General features: G+C 43.9%; 1 protein-coding gene across 19 annotated transcripts in view; it reads right to left on the bottom strand.

Annotated features, from left to right (window-relative positions):
* FHIT (fragile histidine triad diadenosine triphosphatase) overlaps nucleotides 1-26,724 on the bottom strand; it is a 1,472,927-nt gene that overhangs the window by 92,041 nt on the left and 1,354,162 nt on the right. The window lies entirely within an intron of this gene.

The raw sequence follows: 26,724 nt of genomic DNA, 5'->3' as shown, positions 1-26,724 counted from the left end.
CTGTCTCCACCACTGCTCCTCCCTCTCTGGGATCCAATTCCTTGAGTCACCAGACAGAGTCTTGCCCATTGCTGCTCATCCTTTGTGCTGACTTCCCTTTTTACAGAGAGACAGACCCAAACCTCTGAGGCAAGCCCACACTGGGCTGGCTGAGCTGGGATTCCTCCATCTTGATTTTACTTTTTATCACATTATATGGGATCCCTCTGGTGGTTACTAAGAGACACGTCAGTTTGGAGAGATTAGAGGCAAAGGAAAGAGTCTTCAAATCCGGAGGCTAAGGGACATGGGCTTTACAAGTTCCTGCGAGGCAAACAAATGCTCTATTGCTTTGAGCACCTCCCTGAGTCTATGAGAAAGCTCCTGGGGCCCGAGCAGGGTTCCATTTATCGGGGGTGTGACAGGCTCCACGGGTGATGCTTGAAAGCATCCACTGGGAACAGTGGATACAGAGCCGTCTGGCCCTAAGAAAAACAGCACAGAGGATCCCAGTCACATCTGAGTGGTTTCTGGCTTCAGGGGCTCAGAGATAGTGACAAAGATAGATTGAGGTGAGGTCCATGGGAACGCATGTCGGCATGGGGCGTGTATCTAAGCATTTCGTCGAACGTCTACACAAACTGCTCCTGCTACTGACCCTCCGAAGTCAGTCAAAGCCAGGCCCCTTTCTTACTTATGGCTTCAGTGTAAATACATCCATCTGGTGGGACCTGGCCTGTCCCTTGGTTTGTCACAGTGACAGAATGAGAAATCACTTAAAGAATGAGTGCATTTTCTTGACCGGCTGGGCACTCTGAGTTGATGCTGGGAAGGCTTTATTAAGATGCCTGTATGTCCTGAGATGTACGGATATGTTCATTTATAGCATATTCATCAGAAGACCTAAGTTAATTGCTCTCTGATGAATTGTATAACACCTCCTCTCTGCTTCTCCACCCTCCCCACCTCAAAGTACACTGCAAAGGTCAATGGCACTCTCACACGCAACACATTTCAACTTCCTTCCAAGCTTATAATTAAAGCTAATTAGTAGTTTTGGTAATTAGCACATGTAAGCTCTCCACTCTGAATTAATAAGACTTAGTGAGGTTTTGAGCCACGTAGTCTTTTTAGTCCCTGGTTCTGAGTCCTGAGCCGCCTGTGGTTGATTAATTTAAAGTGTTTCCCTGGGTCGGGAAGATTTCCTGGGGAGGAAATGGCAACTCACTCCAGTATCCTTGCCGGGAAAATCCCATGGACAGAGGAGCCTGGCGGGCTACAGTTCATGGGGTTGCAAAGAGTTGGACATGATTGAGTATGTCAAAAGTGGAATACTGGGGAAACTATTCCTTTTTAGGGCCTACCCTCAAGACAGAGTGTGAGTTAGTGAGAGGCAAAAGTCGAATTATTGCCACTGGATAAGATTAGAGCCTTCTAGCATCTCTAGGAACTGATTAATCTCAGCCTCTGGATGTGAAATGGTTGTGTCCTGATACTGTGTCACTTGCACTCAACCCATCTCCAGAACCCTCTGCTTCATTGTGTCAGCCACACTGAACACATCAGACCTTCTTTAATAAAATGTGGAGGCAATGGCTTGGGGTGCCAAGAAATAACTGCTCATTTTGTTTCAAACAAAAATCAAAGAGGAGAAGAATCGTTAGTCAAATCAGCTTCTGCTTTTGTGTAGACAAAGCGATTCTCTAAATAGCTTCATGGGTCTTTTTTTAGTCAGCATGTGGGCATCCTGCAGGCCCAGACAGAATTAAGTGTGTGTGTGTGTGTTTTAATCAAGAAATCGAATCTATAAAAGAAAAAAAGAAAAAAAAAACCTCTGTGATTTGTTTTCAGACTTTAGAAACAGTTTGAGAAAAATCTTCCATGGGTGAGCTCCTTGTGCCTTCCCCTCCCCTCAATACAAATCTGAGGTCGAAAAAAGAAAAAAAAATAGAACAGTGACTTACTAGAGTCCTTATAAATCCACAACAATAGTGGTGGTTGCTCATAGCACCAGTCATTTTGAAGCATAAGGGAAAGGCAACAGTCACTTCTGCCTGAAGACTATAAGGCAGCCCTGGGTCACCTGAGTGAATGGTTCTGATTTTAATGGCATCGTTGCCACGGCTGTAACAGCCACATTTGGACCCATAAGGGGCAGTGATATTATTTAGGAGCAAAGACACATTCAGTCCCATGGATGGCTGCGATGGGAACGTGACCGGGACTATGGGTGTCCATAGCCTCCTGGCCCAGTTCAGTGGGGAGCCTTGTCTCCCACTGACTGATGCCCATTCCAAGACAGAAGTAAGTAAGTCCCATAAACAGTGGACCTCAGCCAGGGGTGACCCTGCCCCCAGGGGACATCTGGCAATGTCTGGATAGATAGTGATTGTCACAGCTCTGGGGGTTTAGTGGGAGTTCCTATGGACCTCAAGCGGGTGGTGACCCTGGATGCTGTGAAACATCCAGCAATGTGCAGGACAAACCCTGACAATGAAGGTGATCTGGCCTCAGGAGCCAATAGTGCAGAAATGGAGGCACCCTTGTACAGAAGGTCTACAGAGGCTCTGACCCTCCTGACATTCACTATGGAAGAGTCAAACACGAGACTTCTTGCTCGATGGTGGACTGACCTTGGCCTTCCAACAGTTGGGCTTCCCAGGTGGCAGGCATTAGAATCTGCCTGCCAATGTAGAAGATGTCAGAGGCGCGGGTTTGATCCTGGAGAATCTCCCATGGACAGGGGAGCCTGGTGGGCTACAGTCCTTAGGGTCGCAAAGAGTTAGACATGTCTGAAGCAACTAAGCATGCGAGCTCCTGGGAAGGACTAGAGCCGAGCCAGGCAGGAATCAGCAGACACACCAGGGTAATCCCAGGCACCCAGAAGCCCAGTGTGGGGCGTTTCCCCCTGCAGTTTAGGTGGACACCTTGCATTATGGATGACCTCACATGCCAAGGCGAACGGTTTAAGATGCTTTTATTTAATGACTCCTAAGTGGTTGATTACTGAGGGTCAAGTTCCTGCTTCCTGTGGGAATCTGACATTTATGAAAAGCCCCGTGCATTAATTATTCAGCGGAGACGTCCTTCCTATGGAAATTCACTCTCCTGATGCACTTGACACAGCCCTACCGTTCCCTGTCTGCAGCAGTTACTTTGTTGTTAATCCTCCAAGCATTAATTAAATAAAATTTACAACTGAGCCAGGATGCATTTACCCTCAAATATTATGCAAAAAAGACAGCTAAATGCTCTTTGATTTTTTCCTGCTAGTAGCCAATCATTACCCATAGCTATTTACGTTCCTCCTTTTGTTCTTTAAAGCATAAACCTGGTATCTCTTCCCACTGAGAAGAAAATTCTGCTTAGTAATTAAATTACACCGCATTAAACTTACTTAACTTAAGTTCACCAGCAGGGAAAATTCCATGCCCCTGGGTTTCACAATAACTCCTAATCACACTTGCAAACCCTATCTTTTCAGTGACTTGTTATAATTTTCGTTCCTGGAATTCCATTAAAAATGGTAATGTCATTACTCCTGTTAATGCTCAAAACCAACAGCATAATCCTGCATTTTAATTAGTCATTATAATTAATCATTATTTCATTAATGAAATGTTTAGTCAGTAATTGTCTTTGAGCACCTCGCTCCCTAGGCTTACAAGCATTTTGTAACATCGAATTCACTGCCTCTTTCTGATGAAGTGGTGCTGTCAAACTTATTTTATTTTAACACTTTCACGTGGCTCTGCATCTCAGGCCTGTGACCTCGCCTGCATATTTACACTTAGGAGATGTGTGGTTACTGGCTCTCGATAAGGTCTGCAAGAAGACTCACCATCGCACGCGGCTCTGCCAACTTAAGGCGAGTCATCATGTTCCCAGTGAGCACAGCGTGTGAAGAGAAAAGCAGTTCTTGGAACCCTTCATTAATGACAAATGTGGGATCCAACTTCATGGATTTCTGAGAGAGGATAGAGCAAGGATTTGGAGGTACTCTTTAGAGCATGAAGGTTGATTTTAGAGCTTACAGAATTAAGAATAAACTGAGAGATGTCAAGAATTTCATATGAGGCAGGATTTTGTTGATCCTTTTGCAATATCACAGATATTCTTATTTACTTGGATTTTTTATTTTTTTTGAGGGGAGAGGAAAAGCCTGTCTTCTCCATGAAAATGTAAACACTGAAGTACGGGTACCCACATATGCCTCATACCCGAATCCATTCTGACTCCTAGAGCAGAACCCAGGATACACACCACTCAACAACCAGACGTGGGAGTAACTCTTCCAGGGTGGCGTGTCGTTCGGCCGTGGAGAAGGCGAGGTGCCAGATAACAAATTCAGCTGCGGTTTTCTGATGGGAGTGAGTTGTTGGATGTTGCTGCTGCTGCTGCTAAGTCGCTTCAGTCGTGTCCAACTCTGTGTGACCCCATAGACAGCAGCCCACCAGGCTCTGTCATCCCTGGGATTCTCCAGGTAAGAATACTGGAATGGGTTGCCATTTCCTTCTTCAATGCATGAAAGTGAAAAGTGAAAGTGAAGTCGCTCAGTCGTGTCCGACTCTTAGCGACCCCATGGACTGTTGGATAAGGGTTAGCAAACTGGTGGACTGGCATGCTGGTGAGTGACCTGGGGTCAGAGCTGTCTCTGGGAATCCTCAATGAAGAATTCATCTTAATGGCCTCCGTGCAAAATATATCTTAATGTGTATATACACACACACACACCTGTCTGTATGTACACACTGCCCCCCCACCAACACACACACACCACATAAATACCCACCACATACTGAACACAGAATTATTCAGGGAAGGAAAATCTGCTATCCTGAGAAAATTACACACGGAGGGTTTGAACAAATGAAGGATGTTCTGCTGATATCTCAAGGAAGAACTCACAACTTCCAAGGGAAGCTGAGATACAACATCAGGCTGGCTGGAGAAAGCTCCGTGTCTGTTACGTATGTCAGACAAGGCAGTAAGGAACTTCCAAACATATGTTAAGAAAGAAATGGTGGTCAAGAGCTCAGCCTTGGCCCAAATATCAGAGTATGTACAGTTGTGGTCTGAAGTGACAGAAAGACAGGCTCTAAGGTCGGGAGCTTCCCACTGGTCATCTTCATTTTTACAAAACACATATCAGAGGAAAGCTTAAATTTTTGTCATCTTTTCTGAATATCTGTATGTAAGTTAATGCTTCAGCACACAGAAATCATATGACAACTCATATGAAATAGAATCAAAAGTGAAAATGAGAGGTGCTTGGTGAATAGGAACGGGGGCCATCTAGACCTCCAATCTTGTCTCCACGCAGGTTCTATTTCTTTCCAAGACTACGTTGAGTTAATACTTTTCCCTTACCTGTCCACTCAATTTGTATCCCACGCCTGACTTGTTCCCAGAGCTTGGGAATGGAGTCCCTCTCTCATGAAGCTCCCAGTCTGGGGCCCATTTCCCTCTGGTTTTCTACCACTGGAAATCACCTTTTCTAGCTCCCTTTGCTGACTCTCTGCTTATCCATCCAGGTCTCACAAAGGCTACTGTGATGATGGGGGAATAAATATGAAAAAGGCACTATGGTCATTACGCCCACGGGTTCCTGTTCATGAGGTTAGAGTAGGATTATTGATACAAACAAATGTGGCCTGCTGCACATGCCCCAGGCGAGAGTACTCTGCTGAGTACCGCACATGAATCGCTGTGCTGAGTCGGCTCTGAAGAAGCTGAGCACAGTGAAAATTGGCAGCAGGCCCATTCCAAGCATGTCCAGGTCTGCTCCAAGCTTCGCTAAGGAGGTGAACTCCTGCTTGTTAAACCCGGACTGGAATTGAGGTCCAGACCACTGTGGGGAGGAAAGGAACACGGCCTCACAGATGCCTTGGCCCAAGTCGAGCAGAAAGAGGAAGACAAGTTGACTCCAGAAAAAAGCATGGCATCCTCTCAGGGGAGGAGAGAAAACATGCTGACATTTCTAGCTGTTCTCATGAAGGAGAATCCGCTTGCCTGTTGAGAAGGTCTTGCTGAGCAAAAAACCAGCGAGGTCCTGGCCAGTCCTCGTGTGGGCTCTGTACTGGGAGGCTGTGTCTCACGGACATTGACAGCATGGACTTGGCTGCAAGTCAGCTGGTCCTTCCCGTTCCCACCGACCCCCGTGCCTCAGTTTCCTTCCATGTAAAACAGGGACAGCAAGGCCTAGATCCCAGGCTTGCTGGGATGATGACATGAAATCACGAGCATAGAAAGATGTGAATGCCGTACCTGACACATGGTTAACGCTCAACTGTTATCATACTGTCATCTTCAATGTGATTTGATGCAGCCCTTTTGCTTCCAATAAAAATGTAAACAGCCACAAGGACAGCAGCAGTCACAATGGACTTAGGTTTGTAAGTCTGTGGGCTCCCTCCTTGGTGTGATTTGAACAGGAGGGAGGGACATCCCAATGAGGCTCTGAGGTCCTGGGGAAGATATGACAGAGAATTCTGCTGTAAGGCTCATCTGCTATCACCAGTGGGAACAAGAGGAGCCACTGGAGTGATCTAAATGCAGTAAGAAGAGCTGGAAAGTAGAACATGGCTTGACAGTAGGACGTAGGCGTGCACGTGTACTAAGTCGCTTAGTGACCCTATGGAATACAGCCCACCAGGCTCCTCTGTCCATGGGATTCTTCAGGTAAGAATACTGAAGTGGGTTGCCATGCCCTGCTGCAGGGGATCTTCTCAACCCAAGGATCAAACCCGAGACTCCTGCATCTTCTGCACTGGCAAGCAAATTCTTTACCACTAGCACCACCTGGGAAGCACCAGAAGGTAGGGGCAGAGATAACTGTTTGCTATATAAACACAGGATAAGAAAACTGTCTTCTCCAAAGTTCCATGGCCATCATACCCTTCTTAACATGCCAACCTGATCCCTCTCCTGAACTACACTCCTGTCTTAAAAGCAGGTCACCTTAATGTTCACATTTACACCCCTTCAAGGATTGACAACTGGTTTATGCTCAGGAAATGTTTGCTAAGTAAATAATCTGAGGGTCTGCAGACAATCAGCACCAACCACTACCGCCGTTCCCAGGGTGACAACAGGGATTCGAGTGAGAAAACCAGGGTGGGACAGAAGTTCTCTTGAAAAGCATTTGTTCAAGGCTGGGGATGGACTTACAGGAAGTGGACCAGTGTGACCCCGATCGCCCATCTTTCAGTGAGAAAGATTCCCAGGGATCCAGCTGAAGCAGATGGAGTTGGCTCCACATGCCGCCTGCGCTCCCCGCAGACCCCAGAGTCTTCGCAGATCGGAGGTTTAGCAGATGGTGTTTCTGCATTAATTGTCTAAATTACCATCTATAAGCTCCTCTGTTTTCTAAAAACTAGTTGCCTTAAGCCTTTAAGGTTTGAATTTAACTCAAATGTTTGTGTGGAGTGGCAGCATACCTATTTTGCAAGTTCTCTGTTGTGCAAAATAGGTACACAGGGGTTGTGTGGGGGATCTGAGGAGGGTGGGTTGGCAGCAGAACCCGGCCTGTAAAGCTGTAGTCTGGATTCTCACTGTACTGCCTGCCAAGCAGGTGGGGGATCAGCCTCACAGTTCGGCCCAACAAGAGCCGCTGTAGCATTGTCTCCTGCATCGTGGCTACTACAGCATCAGTTTCAGAAGACAGACAAATTCTGAGTGGTCCCAGAAACTGTCCTTCAGCTTTGGGGAGGCGCTAAAAAGCCTCGTTCACACTCACAATAGCTTTCACAGCAACTTGGGATGCCAGTTTCACTGGTTTTACTCACAACAGTTTTTTCTCTCCAATCCAAACTCCCCTTTCTTTTTCTTTTTCCCTTTCTGGAGGTGAGCTCCAAGAAAAGAAAAAGAAAACGAATAGTCTTTGTTTTACTACCTAAAAAGGAGGCTGCAGAACCCTTCAAAGAGCCAGTACTAGAGGCTGAGGCTGACACTTTCCAGGGGGGCTCCAAAAATGACCACCGGCAAGAGCAAGGAGGAGGGGCAGAAACCCTAATGATGAGAGTGCTGGCACCCCCGCAGGGTTCCGAGCTGGTGGAGAGGGGCGTTGTGGGACCAGAGGAAACACATCATGAGGAGGGCACTGTATTAAGACTTTATATGAATTCTGGAAAGAGAGGGAAAAAAAGGCCTTTGATCCACTCCAAAGAGGGAGACACAAAGCTTCAAAGCTGAGTAACAATCTCCCACACTTTGCCCTGCGTTCAGTACAAGGAGGATTCACTGCGGACCAGCTCACCTGACGCCCGCAGCACGCACACACGTGGCGGCTACAGACAAGAAATTGGGCTAGTTCAGCCTCCCTGAGAATGCAGCACGTGCTAGGCTTAAGAATATAAACACATGAGGCTGCCTGGTCCTAAATGGGGTCAATGCACTGGCCCCCTCTGATGCTGAAGGAATCTCCACCTACGACAGCTGCCATTAAATACTAACCTCCTTTGCAAGATTCAAAAGAAGGAGTGGCATTTTGTCTTTCAAAAGGAGTGGCATTTTGTCTCCCTGACACCATGTGTCACTCCCAGTGACAGGTAACTAAAGCATAATTCATAAAGAAGGCTGAGCAGAGAAGAACTGATGGTTTCAAACTGTGGAGCTGGAGAAGACTTTTGAGAGTCCGTTGGACAAGGAGATCAAAACAAATCTATCCTAAAGGAAATCAACCCTGAATATTCATTGGAAGGACTGATGCTGAAGCTCCCATAATTTGGTTATCTCATGTGAAGAATGGATTCATTGATGCTGGGAAAGATTGAGGGCAGGAGGAGAAGGGGATGACAGAGGATGAGATGGTTGGATGGCATCATCAATTCAATGGACATAAGTTTGAGCAAACTCTGAGAGGTGGTGAAGGACAGGGAAGCCTGGCGTGCTGCAGTCCATGGGGTCACAAAGAGTTGGACATGACTGAGCAACTCAACAACCACAAAATAATAGTCCAGGAGGAATAAATTTGATCTTCTCAAAATCTTTTTTTTTTTAATCTTTTTAATCTCAAAAATAAGAGTTGTTTGTTTGTTTTTCAGGAGGGGTAAGAGTGGGATGGGAGTGTGCTTCCCATTCAGTCTCTAGCTCAGCCTGGTAGCCCTTTATGAAAAGTAAAATCTGCTTTTATTAAAGCAAGCAGATCTGCTCATGTGAGCACCACAGACATAACTGGGGCTTTTTCCTGGGTCATCCCAGAAGACCGGGCAGACTTCTGGCTCCTGTGGACACAGGAAGTATGGGATGAGGTCACCTCTGTTCTACTACTGCCTTCTGAAACAGAGCTGGTCCCCTGGTCGGAATTGGGGGGATGCCACACACAGGAAACGTTCTCCTAAGCGGCAAGCCCCCCATAAGAGAAATCAGACAACTCATCAGCACCTGAGACCAGCCCTCAATGTCTTATATTTTGCAATAACTCACTTGTATCAGAATCAGAATCAGTCAAAATGGCAATGCAGAGAAGGCACAGATAAAAAGAAACATCCTGGAGAATTCTCCTGGTTATTTTAAAAATATTGTCTCTGTTGACTTGATGTGGTGTAGAAACAGTTCCATATGCTGTGTTTCTTTTTTTCCCCATTGCATCTTAGAGTTTAAACATAGATCTTCTATCGGATACAACGTCTGCTAACAATATGGCCTACTAGGTTAGCAAAGGAGCTGTGTTCCCTGACAGGCTCTGGGTTTGGGAGGGCTGGTAAATCATTGTCCTGATTCCCCTGCTCACATTTAATTGTGGAAAGCATTATACTCAAGTTCTTTGCCAGTCCATTTCTGTAACACAAACTGAAATGACATACTTGTTTCTCTGGGTTCTAGACTGGTTTGGACCCAGTTAGTTCCCAGAAATCCCCCATCTTAGCAAGTGTGTCTCTGTTATTGTATATGAGACAATATGTTTGTCTGAGTTTCATATTGTGTTCTGGAGATTACTGGTGCTTCTTTACCATTTTATTTTTCTTAAAAAATGTTTTCACTTATGCAAACTAATTTACACACATATTTGTATAATGAAACTTTAAAACAGACACAAGATTAGAATCCCCTTTCACTACCCTGCCCTGGTTCTCATGCCCTCCCTGGAGGTAACAGTATTACCAGATTGGCTGAAATTCTTTCAAACATCTTTCTGCATATTTGCACAGATCTATGTGTATAGTCACATGTCTTGTTTTTGTTGCTATTGTTGATAGAGAAATAGAATCAGACCCATAGAATGCATGCTTCATGATTTATTTACCCATTCCACTATGGATGGGTTATATACTTTGCCTGTTCACTAAAATCCTAGGGTCCAGTTTGAACCAGACTGGAGCTCAAAAAAGAATACAGAACTAGATTGGATTTTAGTCCAACTCTGTCACTAATGTCCAGGTGGTCTTGGGGAGTCAGTGTCTCCCTAGGATCAACCTTCTCTGTTGGAGATAGGGGGAGGGTGAGTGCAGTGGCCATCAGCCTGTCTGGTCACAGCCCCCAACTAAAGTGAAAAGTATTAGTCCGACTCTGTGATCCCAGGAACTGTAGCCCACCAGGCTCCTCTGCCCATGGAGTTTTCCAGGCGAGAATACCTGAATGGATTGTCATTCCCTTCTCCAGGGGATCTTCCCGACCCAGGGATTGAACTTGGGTCTCCTGCATTGCAGGCAGATTCTTTACCATCTGAGGCATGAGGGAAGCTCCAGTACTAAGGCCAGAGTTTTCACATTGCAACATGAATGACTTAATCGAAAAAAACCATATTTCTTATTTGTGAAAAATGTATATATTATTATTTGTGAAAAATGTACCCATATTCTCTATTATTCAAAGGCTTCTACTCTTAGAATTATGCAGGTTTTATAGGGGTTGGAGGCACCACATTCTAACTCATAGGTCAATGACTTGATGGACTGTGGAGTCTATGGACAGATTTCCTCTGAGTCATGCAGAGGTTTTAACTGATTTAGTTATCAATATTTTAAAATCAGGATATTTCCTAGAAAAAAATGTCTTATTACTTCTCTTTGGAGAAAATCATCTTTAGTTAAAAGAGATTTGTACATCTAGGCAAAGAAAAGTTACTAGTTGTATAAGAAAGATGGGATCTCATGCTTTAGAAAGATCTTGGTGATGACCCAGACAATGTGGAAAGCTGGGGGAAAAAAAAAAGTAATGGTTCAGAGCGATTAAGACAAGTATGGAGCTGAGCAACTCTCCCATTCACTCCCCTAACCTTCCGCAGTATTCCTAATCCTCCTGTGCTATTTTATTTTTCTCCCATCATTTCCACAGGCCATCTGATATGTCTTATCTTTTATTTACATATCCATCTAGTGTCTGTCTCCCTACTATTCCAATAATAGCTTCATGAGAGCAAATATTTTTATTCCTTTTATTTATTTTCCAATCTCAACATTAAGAAGACCTGGTACATAGCAGTCACTCAAAAAAAAAAAAAAGAGTTATAGAAAATATATGGAAGGATGGATGGAAGGAAGAGAAACACAGTTACCCAGGGCTTGATCCTGGCGGCCAACTTTAGATGAGCCACTTGTCCTTAAGACAGCTACCAGCTTTGCAGCCCACTCTCCTCCTTTGAGTTTCCTTCTTGGCTGACCCTAGAGGCATCTGAGCTTGGGATGCCAGTTCTAGGATCCCTTTATTGAAATATACCCAAGTAGCTGACCAGAAATCAGCTCCCAGAGAGGAAACTTAGCAGCAGGGGTGGTAACTAGAGTGAGGAAAGTGAGGCTGTAGGTCTCTCATTCTTAGGGAGGCACTCCGTCTCAGGGTGCTCACCCAGGTGCAGAACTGACATCTACACAACCCTGAGAGAAAGTGCTTCTTTAAAGTTTGTTTCCTGGGCACCTCACCAGGCTTCCACCCCAGACCCTCCCCAGGTAGCAGAGCCTGGGCACAGACAGCCTTGAATGCCGGCTCATCCCCACGTGATGCAGGGGGCCTGACAGGCACAGTGACGTGGTGATGCTTCTATCCTTGAAGAGAATCACAGTCCATCTAGTATGGGAAACACCTGTGCGTGCAATTACTGAGAAAAAGAAGACGAGAAGTATGAACATTATGAGCCAAGTGTTAGCATGGAGTAGGGGAGAAAGAAATTTAGCCAGAATCAATGAGGGGAGAGTCTTAGGAGAAGTGATAATAGAACAGAGCCAGAGAGGAATGACTAGAATGTCTCCACCTAGAGAAGAGCTAAGAAGTACATCCCATGAACATGCAGCTCACTGTGCAAAGGGGAGGACATACGAGCATGCCTGGAGGATCTGAGAACAACACCCACAAGCTGGTGGACAGGGCATGACAGGCTCCAGTCAGCCGGCTTGTACAAGAGAAGAGGGTAAGGTGAGTGACACACCAGGACGGAATCTACGCCCTTTCCAGTTAACCGAATGTATGAACAGAAAGCAAAGAGTCAATGGTTTCTTATTTCCAACTTGGAACATGGGGGAATGCCAGTAACCAAGGTGAGGATTGTGAAAGGAAAGATGTTTGTGACAAAGTGAGTAGAATCCAAGTTAGGGAACTTCTGTATTCAAGGTGGAGATGGGACTTCCCTGGAAGTTTAGTGGTTAACACTTGGTGCTTCCAATGCAGGGGGCCTGGGTTCAATCCCTGGTCAGAGATCTAAGATCCCACATGCCATGCAGCATGATCAAAAAATTTTTAAAAAAAGTGTTGATAAAGATGCCCAAGTAGCAATGGGAAAAAAAAAAAAAAAATTTGTTTTTTTTTTTTTTTTTTTTCAAAGTGTGGATAAAGATGCCCAGGAAGCAAGAGAATATGAACCTAATCTTCAGGAAAGAAGCAGGGGCTGACTATAAAGACTCAGGCGCTACTGTCAAGGAGTGGGGGCAGAATTCATGGAGCACACCAGACCAGACCAGACCACACCTGGACGCAAGTGGGTTGAGAAAGAAATTCTGAGAAACCCCACTGGCTAAGGGGCTGGCCAAGAAAAAACCAAAGGAGTGAGAAGGGTGGGAGAAAATAAAGAGGGATAAATATTAGCTGGAATCAAGATTGCCGGGAAAAATATCTATAACCTCAGATATGCAGATGACACCACCTTTATGGCAGAAAGTGAAAAAGAACTAAAGAGCCTCTTGATGAAAGTGAAAAAAGAGAGCGAAAAAGCTGGCTTAAAACTCAACATTAAGAAAACTAAGATCATGGCATCTGGTCCCATCACTTCATGGCATATAGATGGGGAAACAATGAACAGTGACAGACTTTATTTTCTCGGGCTCTGAAATCACTGCAGATGGTGACTGCAGCCATGAAATTAAAAGACGCTTACTCCATGGAAGGAAAGTTATGAGCAACCTGGACAGCAAATTAAAAAGAAGAGACATTCCTTTGAAACAAAGGTCCATCTAGTCAAAGCTATGGTTTTTCCAGTAGTCATGTATGGATGTGAGAGTTGGACTACAAAGAAAGCTGAGCACTTAAGAACTGATGATTTTTTAACTGTGGTGTTGGAGAAGACTCTTGTGAGTCCCTTGGACTGCAAGGAGATCCAACCAGTCCATCCTAAAGGAAATCAGTCCTGAATATCCATTGGAAGGACTGATGCTGAAGCTGAAGCTCCAATACTTTGGCCACCTGGTAAGAAGAACTGACTCTGTGGAAAAGACCCTGATGCTGGGAAAGACTGAAGGCAGGAGGAGAAGGGGACCACAGTGGATGAGATGGTTGGATGGCATCACCAATTTGATGGATATGAGTTTGAGCAAACTCAGAGTTGGTGATGGACAGGGAAGCCAGGTGTGCTGCAGTCCACGCAGTCTCAAAGAGTTAGACACAACTGAGTGACTGAACTGAGTACTTGTGGAAACAGAGCAACTGATACTGTCTGGGACGGATTGTCTTTGCTGTGCTCAGGAGGCACGCGCAAAGGAGAATACCCTGCAAAACCAACCGGGTGCCTCCTGCCTCCTGTGGAAATGTCCATGGAAAACACCCGCCACCCATCCTCTGCAAGGAGGCAGCGGCAGTTTTGCCTTTTCATTTAGTTTCCTCACACCCACCCCTGGGAAGTGAGACGTAATCTTCCCACGGAGCAGACGGGCCGCTAGCTGGAGCTGCCCCCGCCCTGCAGAGTGCTCCCCCAGCGCAGTCCTGGCAGCGCCTTGCAGAGCGGACGAGGCTGGTGCACCAGCGCCCACGCCCAGCAGCCACTGTGCCAGCCCCGCCTGTGCCTGCTTCACACCAACCGACAAAGCGTCCAGTGCCAACACTGAAACTGCTTCCTTTTCCCCCCAGTTCTTAGACTGTTTCCTTCTTCATATATTTGGAGAGAGATAGAGGCAAGAAGAGCAAGGAGAGACAGAGGGAAAGAAGGAGGGAACGAACTACAGAAAAAGAGGGAAGGAGAAGGGGAAGCAGAGAGGAAGGGTTGAAACCGACCAGTGGAGGAGGCAGGGACCTCGCCCTGGTTGCATGAGCCGAGTGACCTGCAAACTGCCAGCACAGGCGAGGCCTCTAGCACAGTACTGGACATATTCTGAACCTCAGCAGGGGTCTGCCATGACTATGTGGCTGATATCCAGGAAAAGCAGCTTGGCCTCTGAATGGATAAGACCGTGTGCTAGCTTTCACACAGCCATGGAGCAAAATTCATCTCACATGAGTTGGGGGACTTCTACCTTACACTGCATTATTTTTGCACTCTCAGTGGCTAGAGTTTTTGGCTTGAATGGAAGTTGATATTTTAAAAGTAGTAATTTGAAAGAATGAAATAATGCCATGTGCTGCAACGTGGATGGACCTAGAAATTGTCATACTGAGTTAAGTCAGATGGAGGAGGACAGATATCACATGATATCGCTTATATGTGGAATCTAAAAAAAAAAAAAAAAAATGGTACCAGTGAACTTATTTACAAAACAGAAATAGAGCTACAAATGTGGAAAACAAACCTGTGGTTGTTACCAGAGGGGAAACAGCAGGGAAGGTATAAACTGGGAGATTGGGACTGACATACACATGCTACTGTATATAAAACAGATAACCCACAAGGACCTACTACATAGCACATGGAAGTTTACTCAGTACCCTGCAATGACCTCTATGGGAAAAGAATCTAAAAAAGAGTGGAAATACATATATGCGTAACTAATTCACTTTGCTGTACTCTTGAAACTAACACAACACTGTAAATCAACTATACACCAATAATTTTTTTAAAGTACTAACTTGCTAACGTGAGACATGAGCCTACCTTCTTTTATTAATAAAGAGAAATGACAACTATATTAAGACTATGAAGATCCAGTGTGTTTTATCAATATGTTGGAAGTACTTTAAATGCCCAAGGCTAGTTTCCAGCTGCTAACTTAACTCTGTCTCCCCACCTCGTCCCTCGCTTTCCCCTTTGTTTTCCACTGCTTTTTCCTTATTCTTTTTATCCATTCTTCTTCCCATCCCAGTTGTGGCAGACTGATTTTGTTGTTGCTGGGGTGGGGGGTCGACTTCCTAAGCCTTTGAAAATTTCTCCCTTTGGGAAGCTCTGCTGTTAAGATCTTCCAGCTAGTTCTGCAAAGGTACTTTCAAAGAACTTCTGAAATCAGCAGCTCTACGTATGTTTTGGTAAAAGGAAGCGAAGGTTATGTTTGTTTGGTTCAGCATGCTGTTTGAAGTGCTTCAGCCCTGCTCTGTAGCCTCCTACCATCTTCCAACTGTCCCCTCGAGAACGTCCTTTTCTGCTGACTTGAAGAGAGTTGGATTCTTTTTCAATAGTGCATATGCTGCTGTATTGTTGCCTGTTTGCTTTAGTTCATATTTCTTCTCTGGATGGATTTTCTATGAAGATCATCCCTACTCATTTGATCTTTAATTTCAGATCTTGTCGTTTTCTTTTCGAATGTGCTTCTTTTTAAAATGGATGTTTCTTTTGGCAGAACAGCTTCCTATGGGCCTCAGCGGGTGTTAATGGCACTTTCATTTACTCTCATAGACAATGTCAATTTCTGGGGGGGGGGTCAGTCGAGTTCTTTTGTCGTTCACAGGAGATAAAAATCCTCTGGCAATTCTGGCCATTTTATTTCACTTCTGTGGCCTTAGAGAGGGAGAGAACCTGAGAACACTGGCTGCATATGTCCACAAAGAGTTCTCTGTTATTAATTTGCTCCCCAGCCTGGAGTATTGAATACTCAGAAAAATGCTCAGGCTCACCTAATTCACTGGGTCTGTAGAAGAGTGAAACTGTGGCTAAGGCACACAGTCAGTCTATGGAACAGGCTTTGAAAGAAAGCCTCAGTGTATCTTACATCAGTGAGTCTCATTCCAGAGATGACTAATGGCCTCCATGGGGGCCTTCAGTGGAGAAGCAGATAGGTCAATGGACTGATACTATGTTGGTCCCAGAAAACCATTCTCCCATTGTCCTCTGGGCAGGTTTTGAGAAAGCTCTCAACCAGAATGAGCTTAATTGATGGAGTGATTACAGGTGAACACAAAAAATTTTAATATTCCTTACTTATCTTTTAATGATCATGTTAAAAGGCCATTTTACACCCACCCACCGACCCATCCATCCATCCACCCAACTACCCAGCCATCCATCCATCCATCCATCTATCCACCCACCCATCCATCCATCATTAGTGGTAATGCCCCTACAATTGCTTTCTTGGTTAACACAAGGAATCTTAACAGCTAACCTCATGAAACTCATTCCAGTATCCTGTCACATTACTGAGCATCTTCCAAAACAGGAGTCCTTTGATTATTTCCAATTTAATTCCACAATATGCTTCCATATCCAGAATAAATACAAGTGTATCCACAACTCACTCAATTATTCTCATCTACTCTGATTCCCCCCCCCCCCCATTTAAAACCTGCTGTATAACTCTTTCTCCAGAAACCCCCATTCTCCATAACCTGTTTGCTACTCTACCACATTTATGACCTCCCAGCCTAATATGTACTGTGCTCATTATGTTTATGGCTTCTTGCCTGTTTCTAGCATGTCAGCTCCATGAAGGTAGGGATCGCTGACTACTTGCTAATATACCATAAGTAAGTGACACATGGTTGATAAATATGCCTGACTAAGTCCTAAGCTCTAAGAGGGTATGGCCCTCCGGTGCTTCTACCCAACACTCAGCATGTTTCCTGACTCTATGCTGGCATCGTAGGAGAGACAAACCCTCCGTGCTCGAGTCTTGGCCCTGCTACAGGACACATGACCTGCTTGGTCCCTGTGCACCTACTGCCAGCAGAATCCCCACTCCTATGGTCAGTGCAACAATTAAAAATACGCCCGCATGCTTCCAAATTCCCCTCTCGGCTCTGTAGGGCTGTGCTTGATAACTACAGCAAGTCTTGGAACAAATCTATTTTTTTTCACGCTGGAGTCCTACTTAATGGATAACTTGTCCCCTTTATGTCATTTTAGGGGTCCTCTCAATGATGATACACTCTCCCACCTCACTCAACAGACTTAGGGATCCTGTCGCATGATTAAAGAGAGTGATATTTTACAGTAAAACTCAGCTGTCATACATGTTTTCTATGTCAGTTGCTAACAGACCAGTATACCAAATATTTACCAAGTGCTTTGGGGTCTGACTCCATGCTGGGCAATGTGTATTTTAAAGCACAAATGACACCCTACCCACCAATGCTGTGCATATGTAGGACTCTTGGAGGTCATTATCTTATCAAATCCTTCCCCACATTTTAGGGAAAATCCCAGACACTGCAATCAGAGAACAAGTAGCTGATTTCTTTTCACTGGAATGGTCAGTTATTCAACCGTGATAGACAAACTGATGAGTCAAACTGGATAACACAGTCCGAGAGAATGACATCTGAAGAAGTCAGTGTTGGCAAGCAAGCCAGACATTTCTATGACAGAACATCAACACATAATTACTGATTGTCTACTGGATACAAAGTACTGTGCTACAGAACACCAACAGGTGTGGTCAGCATGGCATCAAAAGTCATTCTGCTGGTGACAGTGAAATGTGTGCATGGACACAAATACAGCAACGCCTGTCCTGACAGTGGCTGTAGCAATGCTGGGTGTGTTGTGTCTCAGCTAATTGCTCACATGGATGCCACATGCTGTGCTCAGTCATGTCCGACTCTGTGCCCCATGGACTGTATCCCACCAGGTTCCTCTGTCTGTGGGGTTTCTCGGGCAAGAACACTGGACTAGGTTGCCATTTACTCCTCCTGGGGATCGTCCTGACCCGGGGATCAAACCTGCGTCTCCCGCTATGCATGCTGATTCCTTACCTGCTGAGTCATCCATCAGGAAGGCCAAAGTGTTTGTGTTTTGCAGATGAGGAAAATAGAGCACAGAGAAATTAAAGAATAAGGTCTCACTCAGCTGGGAATTGGTGGGGCTGGTACTTAAGTTCAAGTTCGTTTGATGCCCAAGAATTAAGTATGATGTGACAAATGAGCACTTCCTTATTGCCTGAAATGGTCAGTTTTTGTTTACTTTGGTTGTATTGAAACAAACACAAGGAGATAGATTACATATATTTTAACTTTTTAAAAGCAATGTGTGTTGAATGCTCTGTAACTTATAAATCTCTCTGTACCTCTAATATGTTAGTTTCTGCAAATTTGACATTTGATCATAAATTGCCCATGTTGAAAGGAATTACAACTTCCCACATTAAAGAAGCACTTAGAGATCCATCTCTATTCCATTTGAAGGGAGTTCTATATGAAATCTTTTTGATCTTTCCTGAAATTAAAATGAAAAGCCAAACTTTGGCAACATCATCGAATAACACAAGCGTTTAATTCTGTGAATGAGGCAGAAGCATAATCAATTATTTGATGTTTAAGGCCAAGAGTTACTTGTTTCATTTGCTTTTTCATTTTAGAACTCTACTGTCAGACCGCGATCCTTTCTATCTTCACACAGCTTTTCTAAAATTATCATCAAAAAGAAGAAACAACAAAAAAAGAAATAAGCTGTATTTTCTTTGCCTGCAGGATTTAAGACATTTTCCTCTTGGCATGCACTCTAATAAGTAGGAAAATCTAGAATGAAAGTTGCAGTGTTGCTTCAGTAACTTCTATGAAATCGATACAGTTGTGGTTTTCTACTATAACTCTCAAGGAACATTTGATGAATCTCTTAGTCACTGACAGCTCTCTTCACACTCTATCCTTATCCTTACATATCATGTGTATGTGCCTACACATGATAAAGGGAGTTTTGTGTGTGTTTTTTTTTTTTGAAGTTTGCATTTTTCTAAAGAGAGATGCAAAGATCCCACACAAATAACTAGACATGACATGTCCCACAGACTTTATCAAGCACTTGCCTGATTTCTTGGGTCAAATTCCATTAAGTGTTTGGGCAAAGACAATTAGCTTGCCACTCACTGAGAAACAATATTTTAATGATGTCATATCCTTGGGTAAGGGAGCTTTATGGGAAAAGCTCTAATACTATGTGATATTTCAAAAGTAAGCAGTTTGTTGAGTTTTTGCACTTTAAAGGAATAGAGGGGTTTTAAATACAGCTACACACATATACACACACACCACCAAGTCATCTAGCTAACAGGTAAAACAATTTGCTCAGTTCACTTGGTATTATGTAAACTTTCCAGGAAAGAAAATCTTAATAAAGTCTTTCATGCCTCTCTAGTTTAATCACAATGTCTAGGAAGAAACAACCAGAAAATAAATAAAAAATGAAAGATAAATACTGTAAAATAAAATATAAAAATACTTAATAAAATATAAAGGAATAAAAGATAAAAGATGTAAAGGTGAAACAAATACTATAAAATAAATAAAATATAAAATATAAAAAGTAAATAATCATGAAAGATGGAAAGTAGATGTAGAATTATGTTTATTTTACATGTATATGGTACCCATTGGATATCACGAAGTAGGTAATGATTAATTATAATAATCACTCCAGATCAGTTAAAAAACATGGAACTAACAACATGAATTTCTATGGGCAAGGATACCAAATAAGTTGAGGCAACCACGGCATAATTAATGATATATATAATTCTAAGGCTTTGGCTTCTGAAAATTTATCTTTTCTGTATGCAGGTCAAGAAGCAACAGTTAGAACTGGACATGGAACAACAGACTGGTTCCAAATTGGGAAAGGAGTACATCAAGGCTGTATGTTGTCACCCTGCTTATTTAACTTATATGCAGAGTACATCATCTGAAATGCCAGGCTGGATGAAGCACAGGCTGGAATCAAGATTACTGGGAGAAATATCAATAACCTCAGATATGCAGATGACACCACCCTTATGGCAGAAAGTGAAGAAGAAATAAACAGCCTCTTGATGAAAGTGAAAGAAGAGAGGGAAAAAGCTGGCTTAAAACTCAACATTCAGAAAACTAAGATCATGGCATCTGGTCCCGTCACTTCATGGCAAATAGATAGAGAAACAATGGATATAGTGACAGACTTTATTTTTTCAGTCTCCAAAATCACTGCTGATGGTGACTGAAGTCATGAAATTGAAAGCGGCTTGCTCCTCAGAAGGAAAGTTATAACCAACCTAGACAGCAGATTAAAAAGCAGAGACATTACTTTGCCAATAAAGATCTGTCTAGTCAAAGCTATGTGATCACGTATGGATGTGAGAGTTGGACTATAAAGAAAGTTGAGCGCCGAAGAATTGATGCTTTTGAACTGTGGTGTTGGAGAAGACTCTTGAGAGTCCCTTGGACTGCAAGGAGATCCAACCAGTCCATACTAAAGGAAGTCAGTCCTCAATATTCATTGGAAGGACTGATGCTGAAGCTGAAACCCCAACACTTTGGCCACCTAATGAGAAGAACTGACTCATTTGAAAAGACCCTCTTGCTGGGAAAGATTGAAGTCAGGAGGAGAAGGGTATGTGACAGAAGATAAGATGGTTGGATGGCATCACCAATGTGATGGACATGAGTCTGAGTAAGCTCCAGGAGTTGGTGATGGACAGGGAAGCCTGGCAGACTGCAGTCCTTGGGGTCGCAAAGAATTGGACATGACTGAGTGACTGGACTGAACTGAGTGCTTTGGCTTCTGAAAATTTATCTTTGTCCTATGTGGATCTATATGGATCTAACCAAAGAATTCATATCCACAAGTCATAGTCTCGGGCAAGAGAAGTAAAACATGTGATTTCTTTAGGGTTTCCCTAAATTCACGGTCATCCACACTCCCTTATCTCTGCATCAGCAGGAGGAGAATGTGAGAGACCAAGAAGCCCTCAAATTCACAATCAGACCTGTAGGAGAAAACCCGCAAGACTCAGCCAAGTCTATGCCTCCCGGTTCTCTTAGGCTATCTTAGTTACAGCACGAAGAACATGTATAACCTGACAGCCTTTCTGGAAAGCTGACTTGAGTAGGAAGGACAGAAGTGGCCTGACTGCTCCATGACTATCCACATGCTCAGCTGCATTTCCAAATCCCTTGCAGATAAGGGACCCACACTGACCTGTTCCGGCCAATGGGTTCTGAGTGAAAATACCACATTGAGGGCTAGGTAATTTAAGAGCCAGACATGACCTTCTAGCTCTTTCTTGTTCTGCCTCAGTGGCACCAAGAATGCAAGAGCAGATGTCAGACTTGTAAGTTGCAAAAGACTAGATCCCTCATAAGGGAGCTGGCCCTGGAGAGCCGCCAGTCCCTCCACACAGTTTGGAAATGAGCTGTATGTGTTCTGCTTGAGATCTGCAGAGTCAAAGCTACGATTTTTCCAGTAGTCATGGATGGATGTGAGAGTTGGACCATAAAGAACACTGAGAGCCAAATAATTGATGTTTTTGAACTGTGGTGTTGGAGGAGACTCTTGAGAGTCCCTTGGACTGCAAGGAGATCAAACCAGTCAATCCTAAAGGAAATCAACCTTGAATATTCACTAGAAGGACTGATGTTGAAGCTGAAACTCCAATACTTTGGCTACGCGTCGATACTTTGATGTGAAGAGCTGACTCAGTGGAAAAGACCCTGATGCTGGGAAAGATTGAGGGCAGGAGGAGAAGAGGGCAACAGGGGATGAGATGGTTGTCTGGCATTAACAACTCAATGGACATGAGTTTGAGCAAACTCCGGGAGATAGTGAAGGACAGGGAAATCTGGCGTGTTGTAGTCCATGGCGTTGCAAACAGTCGGGCACGACTTAGTGACTTAACAACATTTCTATGATAGCAATCTACCCCAATCATCTACATCATCTATTAAAATAACTAAATTCATCTGAAGTACTACAGTAGGACACATATGCTAAACACGAAACATTTATTTTCATACCTATTCTAACAGAGGAACTCTAGACAACCAACTATATGATCGACATTTCAAGACAGAAAGAAGGGAATTTCAGGGAATTTCTCACTCTCATGGGACAGCTGTTGGGAATGACTTTGATCGAGGCATTTTCAAATACTCAGAGATACCCTTAATGCTAAGCATATGCATAACTGGTTCGCTGTTTAGGGATTTTAAAATGTGCCCTGTCAAAACTGTTTCCTGAGAATGTTACATTGCAATTCAGAAAGCAAAGTTTGTTGAAAAATCTCCAGGAGTTTATAGTGTGCACTTTTTTTCGATAGGCCTAAAATGAATCATTAGAAAAACCTTCCAACTCTCCCATTCTTCCATAGCCTAAACCTGAAACACAAGACTGTAATTCTGCAGATATAAATTCCCTCATTATCTGTGGACTGGGTCAACCACGGCACAGACTGCCAGCCCCAGCTGACCTCTGAGCAGGGCCTTTGGCAAAGGGAGAGCGCTGGTCCTCAAAGAGCCTCACAGTCAAGCTCAACAGGAGGCTCCAAGCCTGCAGAGCAGCCAGCCTTTATAATTGGGCCATTTGTTCACTGGGTGATTTATACACAATGTGCACTCCAGGCAGATGTTCTCAGAATAGCATGCCGGCTTTCCCTCAGCCACACAGGATGAAGCAGGATGGAGGTGCCTGCATTTACAGACTAGAGTGACCCAAAGAAACACTGAGATGGGCAGTAGTTCTGTGTTGTTGTGAAAAGCAGCATGTGTAATGCTCAGAGCCTGGACTCTGAAGCCAGCCCACTAGGGCTGAAAGACCTATTCCATCTCTTCCTAATTATGTCACCTTGGCAAGCTGTTAACCACCTGTGAACCTTAGTTGCTTCCTCTGTAAAATGGGGGGGTGGGTATAATCCTACCTACCTCTTTGCGGTTCTTCTAAAGATGTGCTTGAGAAGAGCTCAGAAGCCTGCCTGGCACAGGGAAGATGTTTGGTAACTGTTAACCAGGCATGTTGGTGAGCATTGCTGACATGAAACATCACTGACACATTATTGGTAGAATTATTTTCATCCTCATTATCCACAGTGATGGTGATGATGTGATGATGATGATGATAATAATATTAATAATGATCACTTCCTAAGTGCTTGCCATGTGCTTGGCATGTCTGCTAAGTGCCTTATGTGGATTATCTCATTGAATCCTCAGGGCAACTCTTTAGACTGTTATCTCCTTTTGATGGATGAAGACACTGAGGCTCAGGCAGGTTAATAAGCTAGCTTGAATCAAAGAGATAATGAAGCCAGAAGAGAAGCCAGGCAGTCTGACTCTCAGGCCCATGCCCTGTGTCACCACTGCACACGCCTGTGTGGACCCAAACACAGCCACAGCTGTTAGCCATCCTGACACTGACATGGCACCATCAGACAGTTTTCACAGGATGGAGCCAAAACTTACTTAATGTTCCCCAGTTGCCAGTAGCAAGAACCTGCTAGAGAACTACAATGTCTGAGTGTCCTGCCTCCTTATTCGAGCTTGAAAATCGGGGCCATAGGGGATGGGAATTCTGCCTGGAAGTAGAACATTTGCAATGGGAAAGGGTAGGGAAGGGGCTGCACCAAACAGAACTGCCAGAAGTACAGGGCGGGCTTCAAGGGTATTGCTCCTCTGTGGTTTCTAGCATGGGATTCAGTGTGTGGCCAGGAGATAACTGGGCTTGTACTGGAGCCATGGAGAACGGAGCAAATGGCTCCTTCCGTCCCCTGCTCCTACCACCTCTTAGCAGCTATCTTCACTTCTTCCCTCCACCATGGACTTAAGCCAGTTATCCTCTCACCCAGTTTCACCCAGTGATCCACTTGTTTGGTTCAGAAATTCTAAGCACACAGAGAGAGCCAAGATGCCTTCTGCCCCATTGGGAAAAGGCCTTGGCCACCCCTATGTCCAAGTCTAGCTGGCCAGCCCATCCTTGACCACACTGCCTGCTTCTCTTCATTCTAGTCCATTGACTAGAATATTCTTCTAGAATATTGAGTTGTTTCTCCTCAATTTCTGGAGCCCTGGGGGCAAGACAAGAGGCATGAGTTACTTTTCCATCTTCCTAGAAATTTCTCAACCACTGAGTCACAGGGAGGTTTATCTTCCATAACTTAACCCCCACCTCATAGTGGTAGCTGGTATTTTTTTTTCCAACTTTTTATTCTTGGTCCAAGAGAATTATACATCTTTACATTATCTGTTGGGCTTCCCAGGTGGCACTAGTAGTAAAGAATTCACCTGCCAAAGCAGGACACTTACTCTAGTATTCTTGCATAAAGAATGCCATGGACAGAGGAGCCTGGCAGGCTACAGTCCATAGGGTCAAAAATACTCAGACATGACTGAATTGACTTAGCACGTTATCTGTGCCTTCCTGCCACATTGTCAGACTTGGCCACGTGACTTTCTTTGGCCAATGGGATGTAAGCAGATATAAAAAACCCCAGGTCCAAGCAGAAACTATCAGTGCAGTTCCAGCACTTACGTCCTTATTTTGCCTTTCTGTTCTCTGCAGTGTAAACAGTGTAACCCAGAAGGGGGCTGCTCCAGCCTGGGTCTTGGAAAACCAGAAACAGAGCAGAGCCATTGCTGACCACAGCCTTGTGAGAGAGGAATAAAAACCTATTTATTTGGAGGTTGTTACTGTAGGTAAGTCTAGTACACAGAATATTCGACAGCAAGAGCTTGGTGCCCGCACAACACACAAAGAGACAGAAGGCGGAAAGGAGGGAGCTTGCTTGTGTGGTCACACATACTGGCTGAGAGGTCAAGATGACCCAAGCTCAAGGCCTAACTAGTCTATTTACATTAGATGATTTCTGACTCCAAAGGCCTTACTTACTTGGCTGGAATATCCATTGTTGCGTTCATGATGTTTTATAAAGATTAAACGAGGTAATGCACTAGATGTGCTTTTCACTGTGCCTGGCAGAGAACACGTGTCAAACAATTAATGAATAGAGATATACACACCTAGAAAGACTTACCAATGCATAAGTCTATAGATATAAAGATCTCTATCTCTATGTAGTTATATAAAATATAATTTAAAGTGACTGGAAATCAAGTAATCAGTGAATCTCCATAACAAATTCCCAAATAGTTTTAAATTAATTAACACATTCCACTGTTGGTGGTTTTCCTGTTTTTTTCCTACACTGAATTTGATCAGCCCAAGTTTATAAAGATATGCAAAATTTGTTATGTCAACATCCCACTTTACTGTTTTCACAAAGGCAATCTTTCCCTAACAGTTACAGTCAGCTCTTGCCACACAGAATGCATGAATCAGAGGCCCTTTGACTTACATTAGCCTGGGCCAAAATAGTCATTACAATAGATTTTGCACTTTCCCTCTTTAATGGACTCAACTTTTAGGATCTGGATAATAGTTTAGAAGTCAAATCATGATCTGAAAATTCTTTTAGATGCAGAAGAAAGTGAGACTGATAATATTCCTGTTTTTCATCATTGCAGTTTTCTCTCTTGTCCTGTCTATTCTATCAAATGAAATTTTGCACTCTATCAACCTTTCCCAGTCTTCACTAACCTCCATAATAAGGAGAGTCTTTGTGTTGATTATTTCTTATATGTTTACAAAGACAGGCGAGGTAGAGGTTTATGCTAAAGCTAGAATTTTTGACATTTTTATGGATGCCAACCATAACTCGCTCATGATTGTCAAGAGCAAACCTAGTTCCATGGGTGAGTCTGACCAAGTTTCACACATAAAAGATCTACCAAGAGGCAACACCTGGACTAGTCAGGAATTAAAGACATTACTCTAACTATGTCTTCCTCAGGAACCTAGGTCAGGACTGAATATCTTCCTGCCATGAGAATTACTCTATCAAAATACTCTATTAAAAAGCATCCATATGAGATGGTTAGAGAGAAACACCCTCATACATGAAGACTATTAGCTTAATAACTGGATTAGTTCCTTACCATCTTACAAAAAATTTTCAGGGCCTTGAGGGAATGAGATATTGGGTGATTAAATTTGGACCAAGCAAGGCATTACTAAAGGAACAAGTAAGAGGAAAGAGGCTGCCCTGATAGCTTGAGAATGAGTCAATCAAGGGGGCACAAATCATCTAAGAGGACATGGTTCCCAAATGGTCCCTGTCTGGACAGGCACCCAGATTTTAACCATTCTCCCTCACTCCCGAGAATGCCTTAAATCAAGAATATCCATGGATGCCAACAAAGACAGCAGTCCTTCCACAGAGTCTTCCCCTGAGTTAATTAAATGGCTAGAACCCACAAGTCAGTGAGACTCAGCCTTGAGCGGAGAGGAGCAAGTTTCTCCCTAGAAACTGCAAGAAAGTAGAGGATGAGCAGAGAGTTTGTGCTTCTCTCCCAGTTTTACAAGCTAGGCTCCTCTGCACCGCCCTGTACTGTCAGGTTGGGCCTTCTCGTCCTTTGTGATGGCTGCACAAGAAAGAAAGTGAGCCTCAC

This window comes from Odocoileus virginianus, chromosome 26 (genome assembly GCF_023699985.2).
Source record: "Odocoileus virginianus isolate 20LAN1187 ecotype Illinois chromosome 26, Ovbor_1.2, whole genome shotgun sequence".
Lineage (NCBI taxonomy): Eukaryota > Metazoa > Chordata > Mammalia > Artiodactyla > Cervidae > Odocoileus > Odocoileus virginianus.
This window is presented reverse-complemented; position numbering and strand designations above follow the sequence as displayed.